General features: G+C 47.5%; 1 protein-coding gene across 3 annotated transcripts in view; it reads left to right on the top strand.

The window, feature by feature from the left end:
- The first annotated feature begins 899 nt into the window (after positions 1-899).
- pot1 (protection of telomeres 1 homolog) overlaps positions 900-20,244 on the top strand; it is a 334,309-nt gene continuing 314,964 nt past the window's right edge. Inside the window, exon 1 of one of the 3 annotated variants that reach the window (XM_078568389.1) lies at positions 900-951. The gene's annotated coding sequence lies outside the window, so the exon portion shown is untranslated. Of the gene's footprint in view, positions 952-972; positions 1,153-18,201; positions 18,251-20,244 lie in introns of those variants that run through there. The other 2 variants (XM_078568390.1, XM_078568392.1) reach the window with 2 other exon arrangements.

Below are 20,244 nucleotides of genomic sequence, written 5' to 3'. Positions count from 1 at the left end.
TCAAAGGCTATCAGGGTTAGGTGGGTATGTGGAAATCAAAAATCAAGAGGATCAGTCATGATCTTATTGAATGGCAGAGCAGGCTCGAGGGGCCGAATGGTCTACTCTTGTTCCTGTTGATGTTCTTATGACTACAATTTACAGATTTCCACATTTAACTATGCATTTGCATGCTCTGGAAGTTGCTGTCTGATTGCCAAAATAAGTTGGCAATGTTAATCACACATTAATCTCAACGCAAAAAATGAGTTGAATATACCAGAAATGGAAGAAAAAATGCAGGGCTATGGAGGAAGAGCTGGGAGTGGGACTAATTGGATAGTTCTTCCATGGAGCCAACACAAACACAATGGGCCAAATAACCTCTTTCAGTGCTGTAATATTACATGATTTTCTTTAAGAACATAAGATATTAGGGGAGTAGGCTATATGGCCCACCATTAAATAAGATAATGATTGAACTTCTACATCAACTCCATTGTCATGTCCTGTCCCATATCCTTTGAATTCCAAAGTGCCTAAAAATCTATCGATCTCAGGCAGTACAGTAGGTTAGGGCAGCTCTCCGTCTCTCCATTACCAGGCAGTACAGGAGGTTAGAGCAGCTCTCCGTCTCTCCATTACCAGACAGTACAGGAGGTTAGAGCAGCTCTCCGTCTCTCCATTACCAGGCAGTACAGGAGGTTAGAGCAGCTCTCCGTCTCTCCATTACCAGACAGTACAGGAGGTTAGAGCAGCTCTCCGTCTCTCCATTACCAGGCAGTACAGGAGGTTAGAGCAGCTCTCCGTCTCTCCATTACCAGGCAGTACAGGAGGTTAGAGCAGCTCTCTGTCTCAATCTCAGCTCCCTCCTCTTAGCTGGTCAAACACGTGTCTGTCTGACTGACTGAACCGATCGCTTCCGGGTTCCCCTTCCCCTTGGCCAGTGGCTGCTTAACAGGAACTGAGCGGGTGAGTCCCACGTTTTTTTGCGGCTGAATGAACTTCTAGGTTTTACATGCACTGAATATAAAGCTGCAATTTCACGTTATTTCCTGGGTTAAAGCGAGGATTCACTCCGGACACATGAGCCTTTAATGCAGAAAAAGGAGGAAAATATGGTGCAAAGCAAATGACGAAGAGGACGGGCACAACTGGAAGTGTTTGTGATAAGTTAGTGTCTGGGTCATATCTCGTTCACTGCAAAGCGCTCCGAGTTCTTGCTCTAAACTGGGTATCAGTTACAATGATCCAGCAATTTCGGATAAGGGAAATTAACACCCTGCGTGTAAACAATTAAATCCCATGCACTGTGTAGAGAAGTTATAGCCTAAACTGGACAAGTAGCCGTCAGATTGTGCAGCAGTATCTGTGCATCTTGTGTTTCAAATGCAGATGGGCTGCGTTAACTCCATGTGTGCTAGGAGAGGAAACGTGCAAACAGCAGCGCGCTAAATTTTAACCTTAAACAGGCTGGCAACAGCCCCTTCAGCAAGACGTGCCCCAGGGCCTGAATAATTATTCCCCTGCCTCAGGGAGTAAAGTGTGGGGATAACATTCCTCCAAGTGGGGGAACCTGCATTGCATTAAGGCCAGTAACGCGCGGAAGGTGTGGGAAGCAAGAACCTTGGCAACCCGCATGGAAATGAGCCCAAATGAAACGACTCTCCGTGTTTTGTGGCTTTTTTCTCCAGCAATAATAGTTCACCCGAGTAGGAATCTCCTCAATGCAGTTTTAACGGTCAAAATAGTGAAGGAGGCGGTCTATGAAGGGAAGGATTCTGTACGCTCTTTGTTTGAATCGAGCTTTTTTCCAGTTGATCTGTTTTGGAACAATTTTACTTGCTTTTGCTGCACTTAAGTATGTACTTTTTCTGCATAAATTGTTTGAAACACAGTAATCCTTGAAAGATATGTTCTTCAGTGGTGCCCCGCCCCCCCCCCCCCCCCCCGCGATCTGTGTTGTTATGTTGGCCTCATGGATCCTACGTTACCACCAATCCAAATCTGAACAAAGTCCAAAAGAATGTTGTTTCTTGCGGACAACTTGATGCAGCCATGCACTGCAATGAAAGGCATTCCCAGCTTGTGTTGGACCAGTTGATGCAGTCATTCTGGATTATGTTGGACGAGTTGATGCAGTCATTCTGGATTGTGTTGGACCAGTTGATGCAGTCATTCTGGATTGTGTTGGACCAGTTGATGCAGTCATTCTGGATTGTGTTGGACCAGTTGATGCAGTCATTCTGGATTGTGTTGGACCAGTTGATGCAGTCATTCTGGCTTGTGTTGGACCAGTTGATGCAGTCATTCTGGATTGTGTTGGACCAGTTGATGCAGTCATTCTGGCTTGTGTTGGACCAGTTGATGCAGTCATTCTGGCTTGTGTTGGACCAGTTGATGCAGTCATTCTGGCTTGTGTTGGACCAGTTGATGCAGTCATTCTGGCTTGTGTTGGACCAGTTGATGCAGTCATTCCTGGCTTGTGTTGGACCAGTTGATGCAGTCATTCCTGGCTTGTGTTGGACCAGTTGATGCAGTCATTCCTGGCTTGTGTTGGACCAGTTGATGCGATCGTTCTCGGCTTGTGTTGGACCAGTCGATGCGATCGTTCTCGGCTTGTGTTGGACCAGTCGATGCGATCGTTCTCGGCTTGTGTTGGACCAGTCGATGCGATCGTTCTCGGCTTGTGTTGGACCAGTCGATGCGATCGTTCTCGGCTTGTGTTGGACCAGTCGATGCGATCGTTCTCGGCTTGTGTTGGACCAGTCGATGCGATCGTTCTCGGCTTGTGTTGGACCAGTCGATGCGATCGTTCTCGGCTTGTGTTGGACCAGTCGATGCGATCGTTCTCGGCTTGTGTTGGACCAGTCGATGCGATCGTTCTCGGCTTGTGTTGGACCAGTCGATGCGATCGTTCTCGGCTTGTGTTGGACCAGTCGATGCGATCGTTCTCGGCTTGTGTTGGACCAGTCGATGCGATCGTTCTCGGCTTGTGTTGGACCAGTCGATGCGATCGTTCTCGGCTTGTGTTGGACCAGTCGATGCGATCGTTCTCGGCTTGTGTTGGACCAGTCGATGCGATCGTTCTCGGCTTGTGTTGGACCAGTCGATGCGATCGTTCTCGGCTTGTGTTGGACCAGTCGATGCGATCGTTCTCGGCTTGTGTTGGACCAGTCGATGCGATCGTTCTCGGCTTGTGTTGGACCAGTCGATGCGATCGTTCTCGGCTTGTGTTGGACCAGTCGATGCGATCGTTCTCGGCTTGTGTTGGACCAGTCGATGCGATCGTTCTCGGCTTGTGTTGGACCAGTCGATGCGATCGTTCTCGGCTTGTGTTGGACCAGTCGATGCGATCGTTCTCGGCTTGTGTTGGACCAGTCGATGCGATCGTTCTCGGCTTGTGTTGGACCAGTCGATGCGATCGTTCTCGGCTTGTGTTGGACCAGTCGATGCGATCGTTCTCGGCTTGTGTTGGACCAGTCGATGCGATCGTTCTCGGCTTGTGTTGGACCAGTCGATGCGATCGTTCTCGGCTTGTGTTGGACCAGTCGATGCGATCGTTCTCGGCTTGTGTTGGACCAGTCGATGCGATCGTTCTCGGCTTGTGTTGGACCAGTCGATGCGATCGTTCTCGGCTTGTGTTGGACCAGTCGATGCGATCGTTCTCGGCTTCTGTTGGACCAGTCGATGCAGTTGTTCCTGGCTTGTGTTGGGCGAGTTGATTTGCCCATCATTTCTATTGTTTACGTGTTGCTCACTCATTGAATATTGTTATAGGAGGATAGGTCTTTTTCCTTATTTTGATCTGACAATTTTTTTGTAAAGCCAACTGTTGTTTTGACCCAAACAAAAATAAAAATACCTGGAAAAACTCAGCCGATCTGACAGCATCTGCGGAGAGGAGCACAATTAACGTTTCGAGTCCGTATGACTTTTCAACAGAACTAAGGAAAAATAGAAAAGAGGTGAAATATAAGCTGGTTTAAGGGCGAGTGGGACAAGTAGTGCTGGATAGAGGGCCAGTGATAGGTGGAGATAACCAAAACATGTCATAGACAAAAGGACAAAGAGGTGCTGAAGCTGGTGATATTATCTAAGGAATGTGATAATAAAGGTACAGATAGCCCTATTGGGGGTGGGGTGGGGGGAAGGGATCGAAATAGGCTAAAAGGCAAAGATAAAACAATGGATGGAAATACATTTAAAAATAATGGAAAAAGGTGGGAAAAGAAAAATATATATAAATTATTGGAAAAAAGGGGGATCGGAAAGGGTGTGGGGATGGAGGAGAGATCTCATGAACTAAAATTGTTGAACTCAATATTCAGTCCAGTCGGCTGTAAAGTGCCTAGTTGGAAGATGAGGTGCTGTTCCTCCAGTTTGCGTTGAGCTTCACTGGAGCAATGCAGCAGGCCAAGGACAGATATGTGGGCATGAGAGCAGGGTGGAGTGTTGAAATGGCAAGCGACAGGGAGGTCTGGGTCATGCTTGCGGACAGACCGAAGGTGTTCTGCAAAGCAGTCACCCAGTCTGCGTTTGGTCTCTCCAATGTAGAGAAAACCGCATTGGGAGCATCGAATGCAGTAGACTAAATTGAGGGAAATGCAAGTGAAATGCTGCTTCACTTGAAAGGAGTGTTTGGGCCCTTGGACGGTGAGGAGAGGGGAAGTAAAAGGGCAGGTGTTGCACCTTCTGCGGTTGCATGGGAAGGTGCCGTGGGAGGGGGTTGAGGTGTAGGGGGTGATGGAGGAGTGGACCAGGGTGTCCCGGAGGGAACGATCCCTGCGGAATGCTGCCGGGGTGGGTGAAGGTAAGATGTGTTTGGTGGTGGCATCATGCTGGCGTTGGTGGAAATGGCGGAGGATGATCCTTTGAATGCGGAGGCTGGTGGGGTGATAAGTGAGGACAAGGGGGACCCTATCATGGTTCTAGAAGGTGTGAGGGCGGATGCGCGGGAGATGGGCTGGACACGGTTGAGGGCCCTGTCAACCACTGTGGGTGGAAAACCTCGGTTAAGGAAGAAGGAAGACATGTCAGAGGAGCTGTTTTTGAAAGTGGCATCATTGGAACAGATGCGACGGAGGTGAAGGAACTGAGAGAATGGGATGGAGTCCTTACAGGAAGCGGGGTGTGAGGAGCTGTAGTCGAGGTAGCTGTGGGAGTTGGTAGGCTTGTAATGAATATTGGTGGACAGTCTATCACCAGAAATTGAGACAGAGAGGTCAAGGAAGGGAAGGGAAGTGTTAGAGATGGACCATGTGAAAATGATGGAGGGGTGGAAATTGGAAGCAAAATTAATAAATTTTTCCAGGTCCAGATGAGAGCATGAAGCAGCCCCGAAGCAATCATCGATGTACTGGAGAAAGAGTTGTGGGAGGGTGCCAGAGTAGGACTGGAACAAGGAATGTTCCACATACCCCATAAACGCAAACTGGAGGAACAGCACCTCATCTTCCGACTAGGCACTTTACAGCCTTCCGGACTGAATATTGAGTTCAACAATTTTAGATCATGAGCTCTCTCCTCCATCCCCACCCCCTTTCTGATCCCCCTTTTTTCCAATAATTTATATATATATTTCTTTTCCCACCTATTTCCATTATTTTTAAATGTATTTCCATCCATTGTTTTATCTTTGCCTTTTAGCCTGTTTTGATCCCTTCCCCCCACCCCACCCCCACTAGGGCTATCTGTACCTTTATTATCACATTCCTTAGATAATATCAATAGCTTCAACATCTCTTTGTCCTTTTGCCTGTGACATCTTTTGGTTATCTCCACCTATCACTGGCCCTCTATCCAGCTCTACTTGTCCCACCCCCCCCTTAAACCAGCTTATATTTCACCTCTTTTCTATTTTTCCTTAGTTCTGTTGAAGAGTCATACGGACTCGAAACGTTAACTGTGTTCTTCTCCGCAGATGCTGCCAGACCTGCTGAGTTTTTCCAGGTATTTTTATTTTTGTTTTGGATTTCCAGCATCCGCAGTTTTTTGCTTTTATCTTGTTGTCCTGACCCGTTTTTGTGGAACGTTGTCATGTTTTTTTTCTCTGCTGTACTAGTATGACTTTTAACATTCTAGCTGTATAAGGGAACCACTCACCTTCCCATTACTCCCTATCCTTGAATGCTTTGTATCCATGCAAGTTATATTGACTTGCATTGTCCTGGGTCAGGCTAGTTGTTTGTGTTTCCTGGAGCAGTGTAAATACTATCTGCTACCAGTGCCTTATTCAGTCACCTTACTCTGAATTTTGTGTTCCAGTTTATTTCATTACAAAGCACGTTAGTGGTGCTGGCCATTTGCAGAAGGGGAGAAACTGGACAATACATTGTTCATTGTGGTCATACAACAAGTGGAAGAATTTAAAAAAATAACCTTGTGCTTCTCTGTTAGTTTTAAAGAAGTCCAGTATACGATTGATGGACCTTTTAATATCTCAGCTACTAAGCAAATGGTCATCTTAGAAATTTCCCTGACAGGTATTGTGTAAAATTCAGAAGGGCCGATTTGACCTTAAAGTAAGTTGTGATTATTTCGCTTCATGACTTGCCAAATAAATCGACCTGTCATTAAGCTTAGTTGTTTGCTGTACAGAGGAAATAGCTATCAAAGTTGGATACAACAAGTTAAAAGTGTACCACGTGGCAGGTTTAGTGCAGAAATAGGGCTTTAGATCACTGGTGAGTGTTATTTCACTAACTATATCACAGCATTGCTAAGTGGAAGATGCACAACGAAGACCCATAAGTTACATTTGTGAGTGAGCTACCCTAATAACCTTTTCATGCCCGAGTTTCCAAGTTATCAGGTGCAATGCATAAGGTAACTACCATATATAGGATGACTTCAGGATATAATCTGGTCATAATTCTTTATCCAAAATATTTTTTTGAAAAAAAATCTATGTGTAGTCATGAAAAATGATCCGTGTTGCCAAGAGATCACTTCCTGCACATTCATACTCACCATTTACATGATTACATGTACGATGGTTTGTGGCATTGTGTATTGGGGAGCAATAATTCGATTCAGTTTATAATTAATTTACTTTGCAAGTTTATTGCAACTACAAAATGATGAACTGTAGGGCAGAAGATATTGGTGAGATGTGCCGGAAATTTAAACTCATGGAAAGCTTCATTTAAAGTTCCGAACCAAATCCTGAGCATTTACAAAACACACTGCGCTGATCAACGGAACTCTTAGGTATGGTCCGTGTTTCTCAAACTCAATTCAAGTTATTGGATGATATGAATTCCTTTTTCACTTTTTAATTGCTTTGACTAACTTGAGTTATTGGCTAACTTGATTTTTTTTTGTGCAAAGAGTGACTCACATATTAGAATAGGTTGTAACTACTGAATGTTACTGCAATGTATCTTAATGCTGCATGCAAACGGTTCTTGGCTGGACAAGAACATGATGCATGAAGTGGAATGTGGGTGATTGAGCATAAGTCAGGAGATCACCTCAGTGTCTTATAGACACAAGTAGTAAAGTTATGATTTGCTTTTAAAAATTCCTTTTGTTGAAATTGCATTATATATTTGAGTTTCTTTATTAGTTATGCTCTAAATAAAAAGTGGGATACATATGAATTTATAATTTGGCTGAAGAAACTGGGCCAACCACTGTGATCCTTGCGTATTTTTTGAAAAAGGAATTTTACTTCTGAGGTCCCAAGGAATGGAAATCTTATTGGTACTGATATTTTTTTATATAAATTTATTTTTGTTGAAAATTTATTAAAGTTCAGCTTCTTTATTAGCTCTGCTCCTTTTAAACCAGCTAGTCTGGGTGCTTTGATGTACTAGTTTGAGATGGAAACAGAGAGGTAGTGTGCATTTGCATTTTTTGAATAGAGCATTCAAGAAGTGGGGCGAAAACTTGACGCTTTTCTAACAGCTAACAAGCAAAATGTTTATATTACTAATAAAATTGGTACAATGAATGGAGTTTCATTGTTAAAAGGTAAAGTTCAAAGAGACTGGTGAGACAATGAGAATTTGAATTCAATCAGTGGTGATAAGTATAACTTCAGTAGTTTTTGGGTGTGCAGGCAGAGGCAATGTAAGATCAAAAGGCAGCTGCAAGCCTCCAACTGGCTCCACAGTGAAAGGAACCCCATTTTGAATTCGCTTTGCCTGGTGTTTGGTTAAGTCTATGAGTTGCTGTTGCCTTAATGGAGATTAGTTTGGGAATTTGTTAAAAGTTATGTTAGTAGTAATTTGTAGCCATGTTAACCTGTGTAATTTAATAAAATGTTCCAATTACTTTAATACAAAACCTCGAGAACTGGTGGTCTGATTCCTGAGTTTAGAGTCACATCTCAAACATAACACTTAAAATTATCGGTTATGACAGTTGTTTAAAGTTTCTCTCTGGGATTTTTAAATAACTCCGCTTTACCAGCTACATTGATCATAACAATTGGAGGTAGGTAAGTTGCTTTTTTGTTGCTGTCACTGCACTGACCCTGTGATATCCTTAAAGGTCCTTTAAAATGAAGGAATCCTCCCTGTAGAGGAGGAGGGCAATCCTTGAGGCACTGTCCTGCTGTAGCTCCATCCTGAGGCTGTAAAGTCAATCTAGGTGTTAAGAGGTTAGAAGACAGGTGTGCACAAAAATAATTGCTGAGAAATCCTAGCACTCCCTTCTGCCCTCCTTTGTCATCAGATCTTCAGGCTATTAGCAACACTTGATAAGATTTGTTTTTGGTTTTCCTTGTGGGGGGTGTGTGTGTGTGTGTGTGTGTGTGTGTGTGTAAGGTGGGAGAGGGGGTGCAGGTGTGGGGAATCTTAAAGAGATATCGCAATTTTAAATATTGACAAGGACGTCTTGCTACAATTGTACAGGGCTTCGATAAGAACATACCTGAAGCACTGTATGCAGTTTTGGACTCCATGGTCTTCCTGAAAGAAGGATAGACTTGTTTTGGAGGGGATGCAGCAAAAGTTCACTAGATTGGGTGCCTGGGATGACAGGCTGAGTAAATTAGATCTATATTCTTTTGTGTTTAGAAGAATGAGAGGTGATCTCATTGAAACATTCAAGCTTACTGAGAAGTGGTTTCCCGTGCCTGGGAAACCGAGAACACAGAGGCACAGTCTCAGGATGAGGGACCGATCATTTAGGACTGAGATGAGGAGAAATTTGTTCACTCAAATGGTTGAGTGTCTTTTGGAATTGTCTACCTCAGAGTTGTAGCTGCTTCATCTTTGAATATGTTTAAGGCTGAGATAGACAGATATTTGGTCTCTCGGGGATTCAGGGGATATAGGGAGTGGGCAGGAATGTGGAGTTCAAGCCAAAGATCAGCAATGATAGTATTGAATAGTGGAACAGGTGCAACGAGCTACACCTGGTCATTTATCTTATTTTCTTATAGTTCAATTTTGCCCCTCGACCTTCAAATCAACATTTATGTGCTGCAAATTGTTGGAAGTGCACCATGGTTAGGCTGATGTCTGTCAAATTCTGTTGTGCCAGGCCAGTTTCTTCAATACATGTGGTACCTTTTAAATTTTTATCTGGGCAGATGTGAATGCGTGATATTTTGCACAAGGCCATGCAGCATCTTCCAGGCTGCTGTGTGTGTAGCCTAGTGGGAACAATGACCATGGTGCTGTGTGTGTAGCCTAGTGGGAACAATGACCAGGCTGCTGTGTGTGTAGCCTAGTGGGAAGAATGACCAGGCTGCTGTGTGTGTAGCCTAGTGGGAACAATGACCATGGTGCTGTGTGTGTAGCCTAGTGGGAACAATGGCCATGGTGCTGTGTGTGTAGCCTAGTGGGAACAATGACCATGGTGCTGTGTGTGTAGCCTAGTGGGAACAATGACCATGGTGCTGTGTGTGTAGCCTAGTGGGAACAATGACCATGCTGCTGTGTGTGTAGCCTAGAGGGAACAATGACCAGGCTGCTGTGTGTGTAGCCTAGTGGGAACAATGACCATGGTGCTGTGTGTGTAGCCTAGTGGGAACAATGACCATGGTGCTGTGTGTGTAGCCTAGTGGGAAGAATGACCATGGTGCTGTGTGTGTAGCCTAGAGGGAACAATGACCATGGTGCTGTGCGTGTAGTCTAGTGGGAACAATGACCATGCTGCTGTGTGTGTAGCCTAGTGGGAAGAATGACCATGGTGCTGTGTGTGTAGCCTAGTGGGAACAATGACCAGGCTGCTGTGTGTGTAGCCTAGTGGGAACAATGACCATGGTGCTGTGCGTGTAGCCTAGTGGGAACAATGACCAGGCTGCTGTGTGTGTAGCCTAGTGGGAACAATGACCATGGTGCTGTGTGTGTAGCCTAGTGGGAAGAATGACCATGGTGCTGTGTGTGTAGCCTAGTGGGAACAATGACCATGGTGCTGTGTGTGTAGCCTAGTGGGAACAATGACCATGCTGCTGTGTGTGTAGCCTAGTGGGAACAATGACCATGGTGCTGTGTGTGTAGCCTAGTGGGAACAATGACCATGGTGCTGTGTGTGTAGCCTAGTGGGAACAATGACCAGGCTGCTGTGTGTGTAGCCTAGTGGGAACAATGACCATGGTGCTGTGTGTGTAGCCTAGTGGGAACAATGACCATGGTGCTGTGTGTGTAGCCTAGTGGGAACAATGACCATGCTGCTGTGTGTGTAGCCTAGTGGGAACAATGACCATGGTGCTGTGTGTGTAGCCTAGTGGGAACAATGACCATGGTGCTGTGTGTGTAGCCTAGTGGGAACAATGACCAGGCTGCTGTGTGTGTAGCCTAGTGGGAACAATGACCATGGTGCTGTGTGTGTAGCCTAGTGGGAACAATGACCATGGTGCTGTGTGTGTAGCCTAGTGGGAACAATGACCAGGCTGCTGTGTGTGTAGCCTAGTGGGAACAATGACCATGGTGCTGTGCGTGTAGCCTAGTGGGAACAATGACCAGGCTGCTGTGTGTGTAGCCTAGTGGGAACAATGACCATGGTGCTGTGTGTGTAGCCTAGTGGGAACAATGACCATGGTGCAGTGTGTGTAGCCTAGTGGGAACAATGACCAGGCTGCTGTGTGTGTAGCCTAGTGGGAACAATGACCATGGTGCTGTGTGTGTAGCCTAGTGGGAAGAATGACCATGGTGCTGTGTGTGTAGCCTAGTGGGAACAATGACCATGGTGCTGTGTGTGTAGCCTAGTGGGAACAATGACCATGCTGCTGTGTGTGTAGCCTAGTGGGAACAATGACCATGGTGCTGTGTGTGTAGCCTAGTGGGAACAATGACCATGGTGCTGTGTGTGTAGCCTAGTGGGAACAATGACCAGGCTGCTGTGTGTGTAGCCTAGTGGGAACAATGACCATGGTGCTGTGTGTGTAGCCTAGTGGGAACAATGACCATGGTGCTGTGTGTGTAGCCTAGTGGGAACAATGACCAGGCTGCTGTGTGTGTAGCCTAGTGGGAACAATGACCAGGCTGCTGTGTGTGTAGCCTAGTGGGAACAATGACCATGGTGCTGTGTGTGTAGCCTAGTGGGAACAATGACCATGGTGCAGTGTGTGTAGCCTAGTGGGAACAATGACCAGGCTGCTGTGTGTGTAGCCTAGAGGGAACAATGACCATGGTGCTGTGTGTGTAGCCTAGTGGGAACAATGACCATGGTGCTGTGTGTGTAGCCTAGTGGGAACAATGACCATGGTGCTGTGCGTGTAGCCTCGTGGGAACAATGACCATGGTGCTGTGCGTGTAGCCTAGTGGGAACAATGACCATGGTGCTGTGCATGTAGCCTAGTGGGAACAATGACCATGGTGCTGTGCGTGTAGCCTCGTGGGAACAATGACCATGGTGCTGTGCGTGTAGCCTAGTGGGAACAATGACCATGGTGCTGTGTGTGTAGCCTAGTGGGAACAATGACCATGGTGCTGTGCGTGTAGCCTAGTGGGAACAATGACCATGGTGCTGTGTGTGTAGCCTAGAGGGAACAATGACCATGGTGCTGTGCGTGTAGCCTCGTGGGAACAATGACCATGGTGCTGTGCGTGTAGCCTAGTGGGAACAATGACCATGGTGCTGTGCGTGTAGCCTAGTGGGAACAATGACCATGGTGCTGTGCGTGTAGCCTCGTGGGAACAATGACCATGGTGCTGTGCGTGTAGCCTAGTGGGAACAATGACCATGGTGCTGTGTGTGTAGCCTAGTGGGAACAATGACCATGGTGCTGTGCGTGTAGCCTCGTGGGAACAATGACCATGGTGCTGTGCGTGTAGCCTCGTGGGAACAATGACCATGGTGCTGTGCGTGTAGCCTCGTGGGAACAATGACCATGGTGCTGTGCGTGTAGCCTAGTGGGAAGAATGACCATGGTGCTGTGTGTGTAGCCTAGTGGGAACAATGACCATGGTGCTGTGCGTGTAGCCTAGTGGGAACAATGACCATGGTGCTGTGCGTGTAGCCTAGTGGGAACAATGACCATGGTGCTGTGTGTGTAGCCTAGTGGGAACAATGACCATGGTGCTGTGTGTGTAGCCTAGTGGGAACAATGACCAGGCTGCTGTGTGTGTAGCCTAGTGGGAACAATGACCATGGTGCTGTGTGTGTAGCCTAGTGGGAACAATGACCATGGTGCTGTGTGTATAGCCTAGTGGGAACAATGACCATGGTGCTGTGTGTATAGCCTAGTGGGAACAATGACCATGGTGCTGTGTGTGTAGCCTAGTGGGAACAATGACCATGGTGCTGTGTGTGTAGCCTAGTGGGAACAATGACCATGGTGCTGTGTGTGTAGCCTAGTGGGAACAATGACCATGGTGCTGTGTGTGTAGCCTAGTGGGAACAATGACCATGGTGCTGTGTGTGTAGCCTAGTGGGAACAATGACCAGGCTGCTGTGTGTGTAGCCTAGTGGGAACAATGACCAGGCTGCTGTGTGTGTAGCCTAGTGGGAACAATGGCCATGGTGCTGTGTGTGTAGCCTGTGGGAACAATGACCATGCTGCTGTGTGTAGCCTAGAGGGAACAATGACCATGGTGCTGTGTGTGTAGCCTAGTGGGAAGAATGACCAGGCTGCTGTGTGTGTAGCCTAGTGGGAACAATGACCATGGTGCAGTGTGTGTAGCCTAGTGGGAACAATGACCATGGTGCTGTGTGTGTAGCCTAGTGGGAACAATGACCAGGCTGCTGTGTGTGTAGCCTAGTGGGAACAATGACCATGGTGCTGTGCGTGTAGCCTAGTGGGAACAATGACCATGGTGCTGTGTGTGTAGCCTAGTGGGAACAATGACCATGGTGCTGTGTGTGTAGCCTAGTGGGAACAATGACCATGGTGCTGTGTGTGTAGCCTAGTGGGAACAATGACCATGGTGCTGTGTGTGTAGCCTAGAGGGAACAATGACCAGGCTGCTGTGTGTGTAGCCTAGTGGGAACAATGACCATGGTGCTGTGTGTGTAGCCTAGTGGGAACAATGACCAGGCTGCTGTGTGTGTAGCCTAGTGGGAAGAATGACCATGGTGCTGTGTGTGTAGCCTAGTGGGAACAATGACCATGCTGCTGTGTGTGTAGCCTAGTGGGAACAATGACCATGGTGCTGTGAGGGCAATGGGGGCACCTTGGGTCTCAGTGGGACCAACAGTCTATCTCCATTCTCAATCCTTAAATCTGATTGGGTAAGAAACGGAGGGCTGATGGAGGAGGAGAGAGGGTCAAAGAGTCAAATCAGGTACAGAAAGAGAAATAAAAAGATACAAAGAAAGGGTAATTAAAAGTGGAAAATGAGACAAAAAGAAGAATATATTTTAAATTTTGAAAATCGGGAAAGGGAATTTAAAATTTTGAAGAGCTTGAGTTTGCTAACTCTAAGAATGAGAGTCAATGGTTATAATTGTTCTCTTTCTGGGCTGGAGTAGTTGATTGGCATTGCAGGAACGGGAATCTCTTCATTAATAGGGCTCAAACACTGTATAGTACCAGCCTTAACTTTCTGTGTCGAGCTTAATTGGCAATTAATGTACAAATGCAGCAATATTTTGAAACGTGTGAGGAGTTTGAAGGGGCGATGCTTTTTCCATGAGCTGAAACTTGTGGTGTTCTGCAACTCTCGGTATATCTTGCCTGCTACAAACCACTGGCGATTTACACACTAATAAAGATGTGCACCATTAACTTAAGTTATTTTCCCACCGATTCTGGGCCATTCCCTCACAGACTATAAAATATATGTGTGTGTATATATGTAGTTAGCATTTGGTATCATGACAGGTACACAGAAGGCGTCTTAAAAAGGAACTACAACAAAGCAAAGGTTATTCTGTGCTAGAATTGTTGATAGGTGATATCCAGAAAGCCCAAAGCTGGTCCTGAATCCAGAAAGCCCAAAGCTGGTCCTGAGATTTTGGCAGCATTACTGATCCTTACCTTCCACTTGTAGTCGGAAGAATTCAGTGCATTTTGTGTAGATAATGTCCTGATTTTGCAGTTAACAGCAAAGAAATGCTCATTATCGTTCATTATGCTTAAAGCTGTCCCCAAACCTTTTGTGGAATTTTGCACAACAACTTGCTGCCATCAGGTGTCTGATCCAGTGCAGCTCCCCTTCAGTGGATCTAGGACTTGTGTTGGTAGGGTGAGCAACAGCATGTCTTCTCAACCAATCAGATTAAAAAATCCTCAATGAGCCACAGAAGTTACAATATTTAATTCAATGTAAATATTGGTCAGAAAATGAAATAGAGATGGAAAAATAGATGGGATTGAGAGATAGACAAAAATAAAAGTAAAGAAAAATGATTAATATATTTTTAATTACAGACTGAAGGAATTAATTCATTTTCAGCGCCAGAGAGGTTGTTTGACGGTAATTGACATTTAATGTTGTTAAAAAATCACTTGCATGGACACACCCATAACTTTTTTGGACATTTTTAGTGGGTAATTAGTGACCAGGTATTGTAATGTCATGCCTTTACTGTGTTTTAATGCTCAGTCTATTGGTGAGGTATCAGTGTTGTGAAGCCTGTGGAGGAGCAGGACAAAGTGGTTAGCAGCTCTAGGACTTTCATGTTTAACTATGGTGTGCAGTTCGCAGACGTTGCTGTCTGGCTTTCTCTGTTGTAAAGGTGATGGGTGATAACTTCACCTTTGTTATTACCCCCAAATCTGGGCCATTGTCTTGTTTTTTTAAAAGTATTATGGAAAAGCACTGCCACCTGTTTGCTCTGTGCAGTGAGGATTGGAGCTCTATGCTGGTATGTAGAAAATGTTCCTGGCATCTGTCCAAAGTTTGCCTTTTTAACTCCCCTAAGCCTCTATTTTCTTGTCTGGCTGGCTTGACTTCCCTGAATTTTTTTGGGAGGAGTTTCTTTCTTTCTCTCTCCCTGCCTAAATTTCACTTTGCCCCGAAGAAAATTTGGATAACTGGGAAGGTAGATGGTTGGAGTGTGGAGAATGAACATTCCAGTGTTTATCAGGATTACAATATTGTACATTAAAGTTATACTTTTATGTCAAGAATCATACTGTATATAGGGGTCATGGTACTGTGCATTAAGGCTAAAATGTTGCATGTCAGTGCAGTGAAACTATGTTTTAAGATAATGAGAAGCTGCAGTAGACGATTACTGGTTATGCAGTAAGTATTTGGCAGTATTCCTATGGGGGAGTTAAACCTCTAGTTGAGCTAATAGAATGACGTCATGTTATAACCATACACTGCAGCAAAATTTGTTGGAAAGAAAATATAATCGTAAATCTAAAATTGGGCACTGTTTGAATGGGATTGGCAAGATCTTTCAAAAGGTTCAAGTTTCTCAGAAGTAATCAATTTTTGCCAGGGACAGTATCGGTTAGCTGGGGTATTTTTGCAGAGTTGTATGTTTTTGCTGTCGCAAGCTTTACATTTATTCTGATTGCATCATAACATGTAGGCATTGTGAACAAGAGCATCAGAATGTAGCAAAGGTAAAGCAAAATAGATGAAATCTCATAATTTTAAATTGGCAACCTAAATAAGAATGCAGCTCTTCAAGACCTGCGTCTTTGACCTATTGTCAGAGGTAACGATGACAGAATGTATACAGGACCTGACAGACTAACCCTAACCCTCTCTAACACCAGTGCCCTTAAATCATATTTCCAAAGGTGGGGGTGAGGGGGGTGTGGGGTTTGTGTACCAGTCTCACATGCTTACTCATGGTGGGTAAGTAAGTGTATGGGTAATCTTTGTCCTCAGCAGCTGTTGTAGATGTAAGTGTTAACTCTGCACACAGCACGCTTTGAAAGATCAGAACATGCTGAAGTGAGAGGTTGTTAGCAAGAGCTGTGTTGTTCTGTAAACTCACTGACACACACATTGGACCTTGTTGCATCTGTTTTATGGGAGTGTGGTAGGTGCAATGAGAGCCAGTTTTGGGGACTAACTTCACTCCGACGATGCCTGAAGACATCCAACCCTATATTGGGCTGGTTGACTGAGGCAGGCATTAGGCTCCTTCTGTATGCTGATGAGGGGCTTAAGGCCTATTTTAGCTAGCCACTGGGAAATTACACTGCTTAAGGCCGATCAGGCTACTAGCATGGATGCAGCCTAGCAAGCTGCCACCACCAACAAAAGGGTAAATGTAAAATGTCATTTCGATGCAGAGTCAGTGGGAGGTGTACCTTGAACTTCAGAATATCGTTGTCTCTCAAAGAATCAAAGAAGCTACAGCACCCAGCCCATTGCAGCCCTGCCTCCCAACAGGAACTGCTGCATCTACCTGCCTGTTAATTGGTATAAATTCTATCCTTTCATTTTGTATTTTTAGACAGGGGTGAGATGGTCTGTTTGAGGAAGGGGTTGTTAGGTGGGAGAAGGACCACACACCTGCTGAGTTAAACTTACGAACCTTGTAACAGTGTTAAAGTGTGCTAATAACTGGTTCATAAGAAATAAAGCTCTTTTTTTTCTGCGTATAGTTTTTAAAAAAAAAAAAAATAATTTGGTTGAAAGTAATTTAAATTGGATTTTTTGACCTCCGTTTGTTTTGTTATATGCGAGACGAGCTGGTAATTTTGGGTGCAGATTGTTTTATAATCTGCCGTAGAACATGTGTGAAATAATTGTAGGTAAACAGCCAGCTGCTGGTGAGCAAGTTTCCTTTATTATTTAAGCATGATGATGTTGGAGGTTATTTTTAAAGTTGTATAATTGACACTCGGGAACTGACTCACTCAATTCAGTCAGTATAACATGTCTCGTTATAATACAAAAACAATGATTGTGCTATGTTTCCCCATTTCACTTGCATTTCCCCCAACTTAGTCTACTGCATTCGTTGCTCCCAATGCGGTTTCCTCTACATTGGAGAGACCAAACACAGACTGGGTGACCGCTTTGCAGAACACCTTCGGTCTGTCTGCAAGAATGACCCAGACCTCCCTGTCGCTTGCCATTTCAACACTCCACCCTGCTCTCTTGCTCACATGTCTGTCCTTGGCTTGCTGCATTGTTCCAGTGAAGCTCAACGCAAACTGGAGGAAGAGCACCTCATCTTCCGACTAGGCACTTTACAGCCTTCCGGGCTGAATATTGAATTCAACAACTTTAGATCTTGAACTCCCTCCTCCATCCCCACCCCCTTTCCGTTTCTTCCCTCTCCCTTTTGTTTTTTCCAATAATTTATATAGATTTTTCTTTTCCCACCTATTTCCATTATTTTTAAATGTATTCCACCCATGGTTTATTTCACCCCACCCCCACTAGAGCTACCTTGCTTGTCCTGCTCTCCAATCTTAATTAGCACATTCTTTTTAGATAATATCACCACCTTCAACACCTCTTTGTTTTTTGTCTGTGACATCTTTTGATTATCGCCTCCTATCACTGCTTGCTTGTCCCAACAACCCCCCCCTTCTCCCTCCCCCCCACCCCCTCTTAAACCAGCTTATATTTCACCCCTTTCCTATTTCTACTTAGTTCTGTTGAAGGGTCATGAGGACTCAACGTCAACTTTGCTCCTCTTCGCCGATGCTGCCAGACCTGCTGAGTTTTTCCAGGTATTTCTGTTTTTGTCCTGCCAAGCACACCTTGGGAGTGAGGTGTTTATCCAGTACCAAGACAGGCTAATGAATTACTTCTTGTCCACAGTCTTTGTGCAAACAACTTTAGTGCCTTAATCTTTAGCATGCTAACTTGCTGCTCCCACCTCTTTAAAAATAAAGGCTTTCAATGTACTTTGCTTTAAAAGTTCAACATTTAAATGTAGTTCTTTTCCAAACCCTTTCAATGGAAAAATGGTCAAGAATCCTGAAATGTGACAGTGATATTGCAGGGTAGGCAGAAGTTCCAACTTTTAGATGAAACGCTGATGTCCATGTCTCAGTATTATCAGGAGATTCCTGGGAGTGTGTCATTGTTTGTAAGGAGTTCCTGAGAGTGTGTCAGTATTTGCAGGGAGTTCCCCCACATGTGCCATTGTTCTTAAGGAGTTCCCCCATGTGTGATATTGTTTTAGGAAGGATGTGAAGGCGGTGGAGAGAGTGCAAAAGAGGTTTATGAGAATGGTTCCAGAGATGAGGGACCTCAGTTATGAAGGAAGATTGAAGAAGTTGGTAGTCTTCCTTGTAATAAAGAAGGCTTAGAAGAGATTTAATTGGGGCACTCAAAATCATGAGGGGTCTAGGCAGAGTAGATAGAAACTGTTCCCACTATCAAGGGATCGAGAATGAATGCGTCACCCCGCGGAGGGAGCCCCCGGGAGCACCTCGACCCCGCGGAGGGGGCCCCCGGGGGTGCCTCGCCCCGCGGAGGGTGCTCCCGGGAGCACGCCGCTCTGTGGAGGGAGCGTGTCGCCCCGCCCCCCGGAGGGAGCGTGTCGCCCCGCCCCGCGGAGGGAGCGTGTCGCCCCGCCCCGCGGAGGGAGCGTGTCGCCCCGCCCCGCGGAGGGAGCGTGTCGCCCCGCCCCGCGGAGGGAGCGTGTCGCCCCGCCCCGCGGAGGGAGCGTGTCGCCCCGCCCCGCGGAGGGAGCGTGTCGCCCCGCCCCGCGGAGGGAGCGTGTCGCCCCGCCCCGCGGAGGGAGCGTGTCGCCCCGCCCCGCGGAGGGAGCGTGTCGCCCCGCCCCGCGGAGGGAGCGTGTCGCCCCGCCCCGCGGAGGGAGCGTGTCGCCCCGCCCCGCGGAGGGAGCGTGTCGCCCCGCCCCGCGGAGGGAGCGTGTCGCCCCGCCCCGCGGAGGGAGCGTGTCGCCCCGCCCCGCGGAGGGAGCGTGTCGCCCCGCCCCGCGGAGGGAGCGTGTCGCCCCGCCCCGCGGAGGGAGCGTGTCGCCCCGCCCCGCGGAGGGAGCGTGTCGCCCCGCCCCGCGGAGGGAGCGTGTCGCCCCGCCCCGCGGAGGGAGCGTGTCGCCCCGCCCCGCGGAGGGAGCGTGTCGCCCCGCCCCGCGGAGGGAGCGTGTCGCCCCGCCCCGCGGAGGGAGCGTGTCGCCCCGCCCCGCGGAGGGAGCGTGTCGCCCCGCCCCGCGGAGGGAGCGTGTCGCCCCGCCCCGCGGAGGGAGCGTGTCGCCCCGCCCCGCGGAGGGAGCGTGTCGCCCCGCCCCGCGGAGGGAGCGTGTCGCCCCGCCCCGCGGAGGGAGCGTGTCGCCCCGCCCCGCGGAGGGAGCGTGTCGCCCCGCCCCGCGGAGGGAGCGTGTCGCCCCGCCCCGCGGAGGGAGCGTGTCGCCCCGCCCCGCGGAGGGAGCGTGTCGCCCCGCCCCGCGGAGGGAGCGTGTCGCCCCGCCCCGCGGAGGGAGCGTGTCGCCCCGCCCCGCGGAGGGAGCGTGTCGCCCCGCCCCGCGGAGGGAGCGTGTCGCCCCGCGGAGGGAGCTCCCGGGAGCGCGTCGGTATTCATACTGTGTTCCCAAAAGTTAGCATGGACTACTGCTGGACGAACCAACATTGTTTAAGACGGAGTAAGTGTGAGAGACTACTGGTCAGCACGGAGTGCCATGGGGTCAGCATGGAGTGCCATGGGGTCAGCACGGAGTGCCATGGGGTCAGCACGGAGTGCCATGGGGTCAGCACGGGGTCAGCATGGAGTGCCATGGGGTCAGCATGGAGTGCCATGGGGTCAGCATGGAGTGCCGGTCACCGCAGAACATAGAGGGAGTCACCGCGCAGCGCTGAGGGAGGAATTTGCATAAACATCAGTGGATTCCTGGCCATTTTTATAATTCCGATGTAGCAGGGGAGTCATGCAGAGCTCCAACCACCTGCTTCACAGTTTGGCGCGGGACTGGACGAACGGCCTTGCCTTCTGCATGGCATTCACAGAATCACAGAATTGTTATGGTGCAGAA

Source organism: Cetorhinus maximus, chromosome 22 (assembly GCF_964194155.1).
Source record: "Cetorhinus maximus chromosome 22, sCetMax3.hap1.1, whole genome shotgun sequence".
Classification (NCBI taxonomy): domain Eukaryota; kingdom Metazoa; phylum Chordata; class Chondrichthyes; order Lamniformes; family Cetorhinidae; genus Cetorhinus; species Cetorhinus maximus.
Note: the sequence above shows the minus strand (reverse complement) of the source record. Positions and strands in the feature narration are given on the sequence as shown.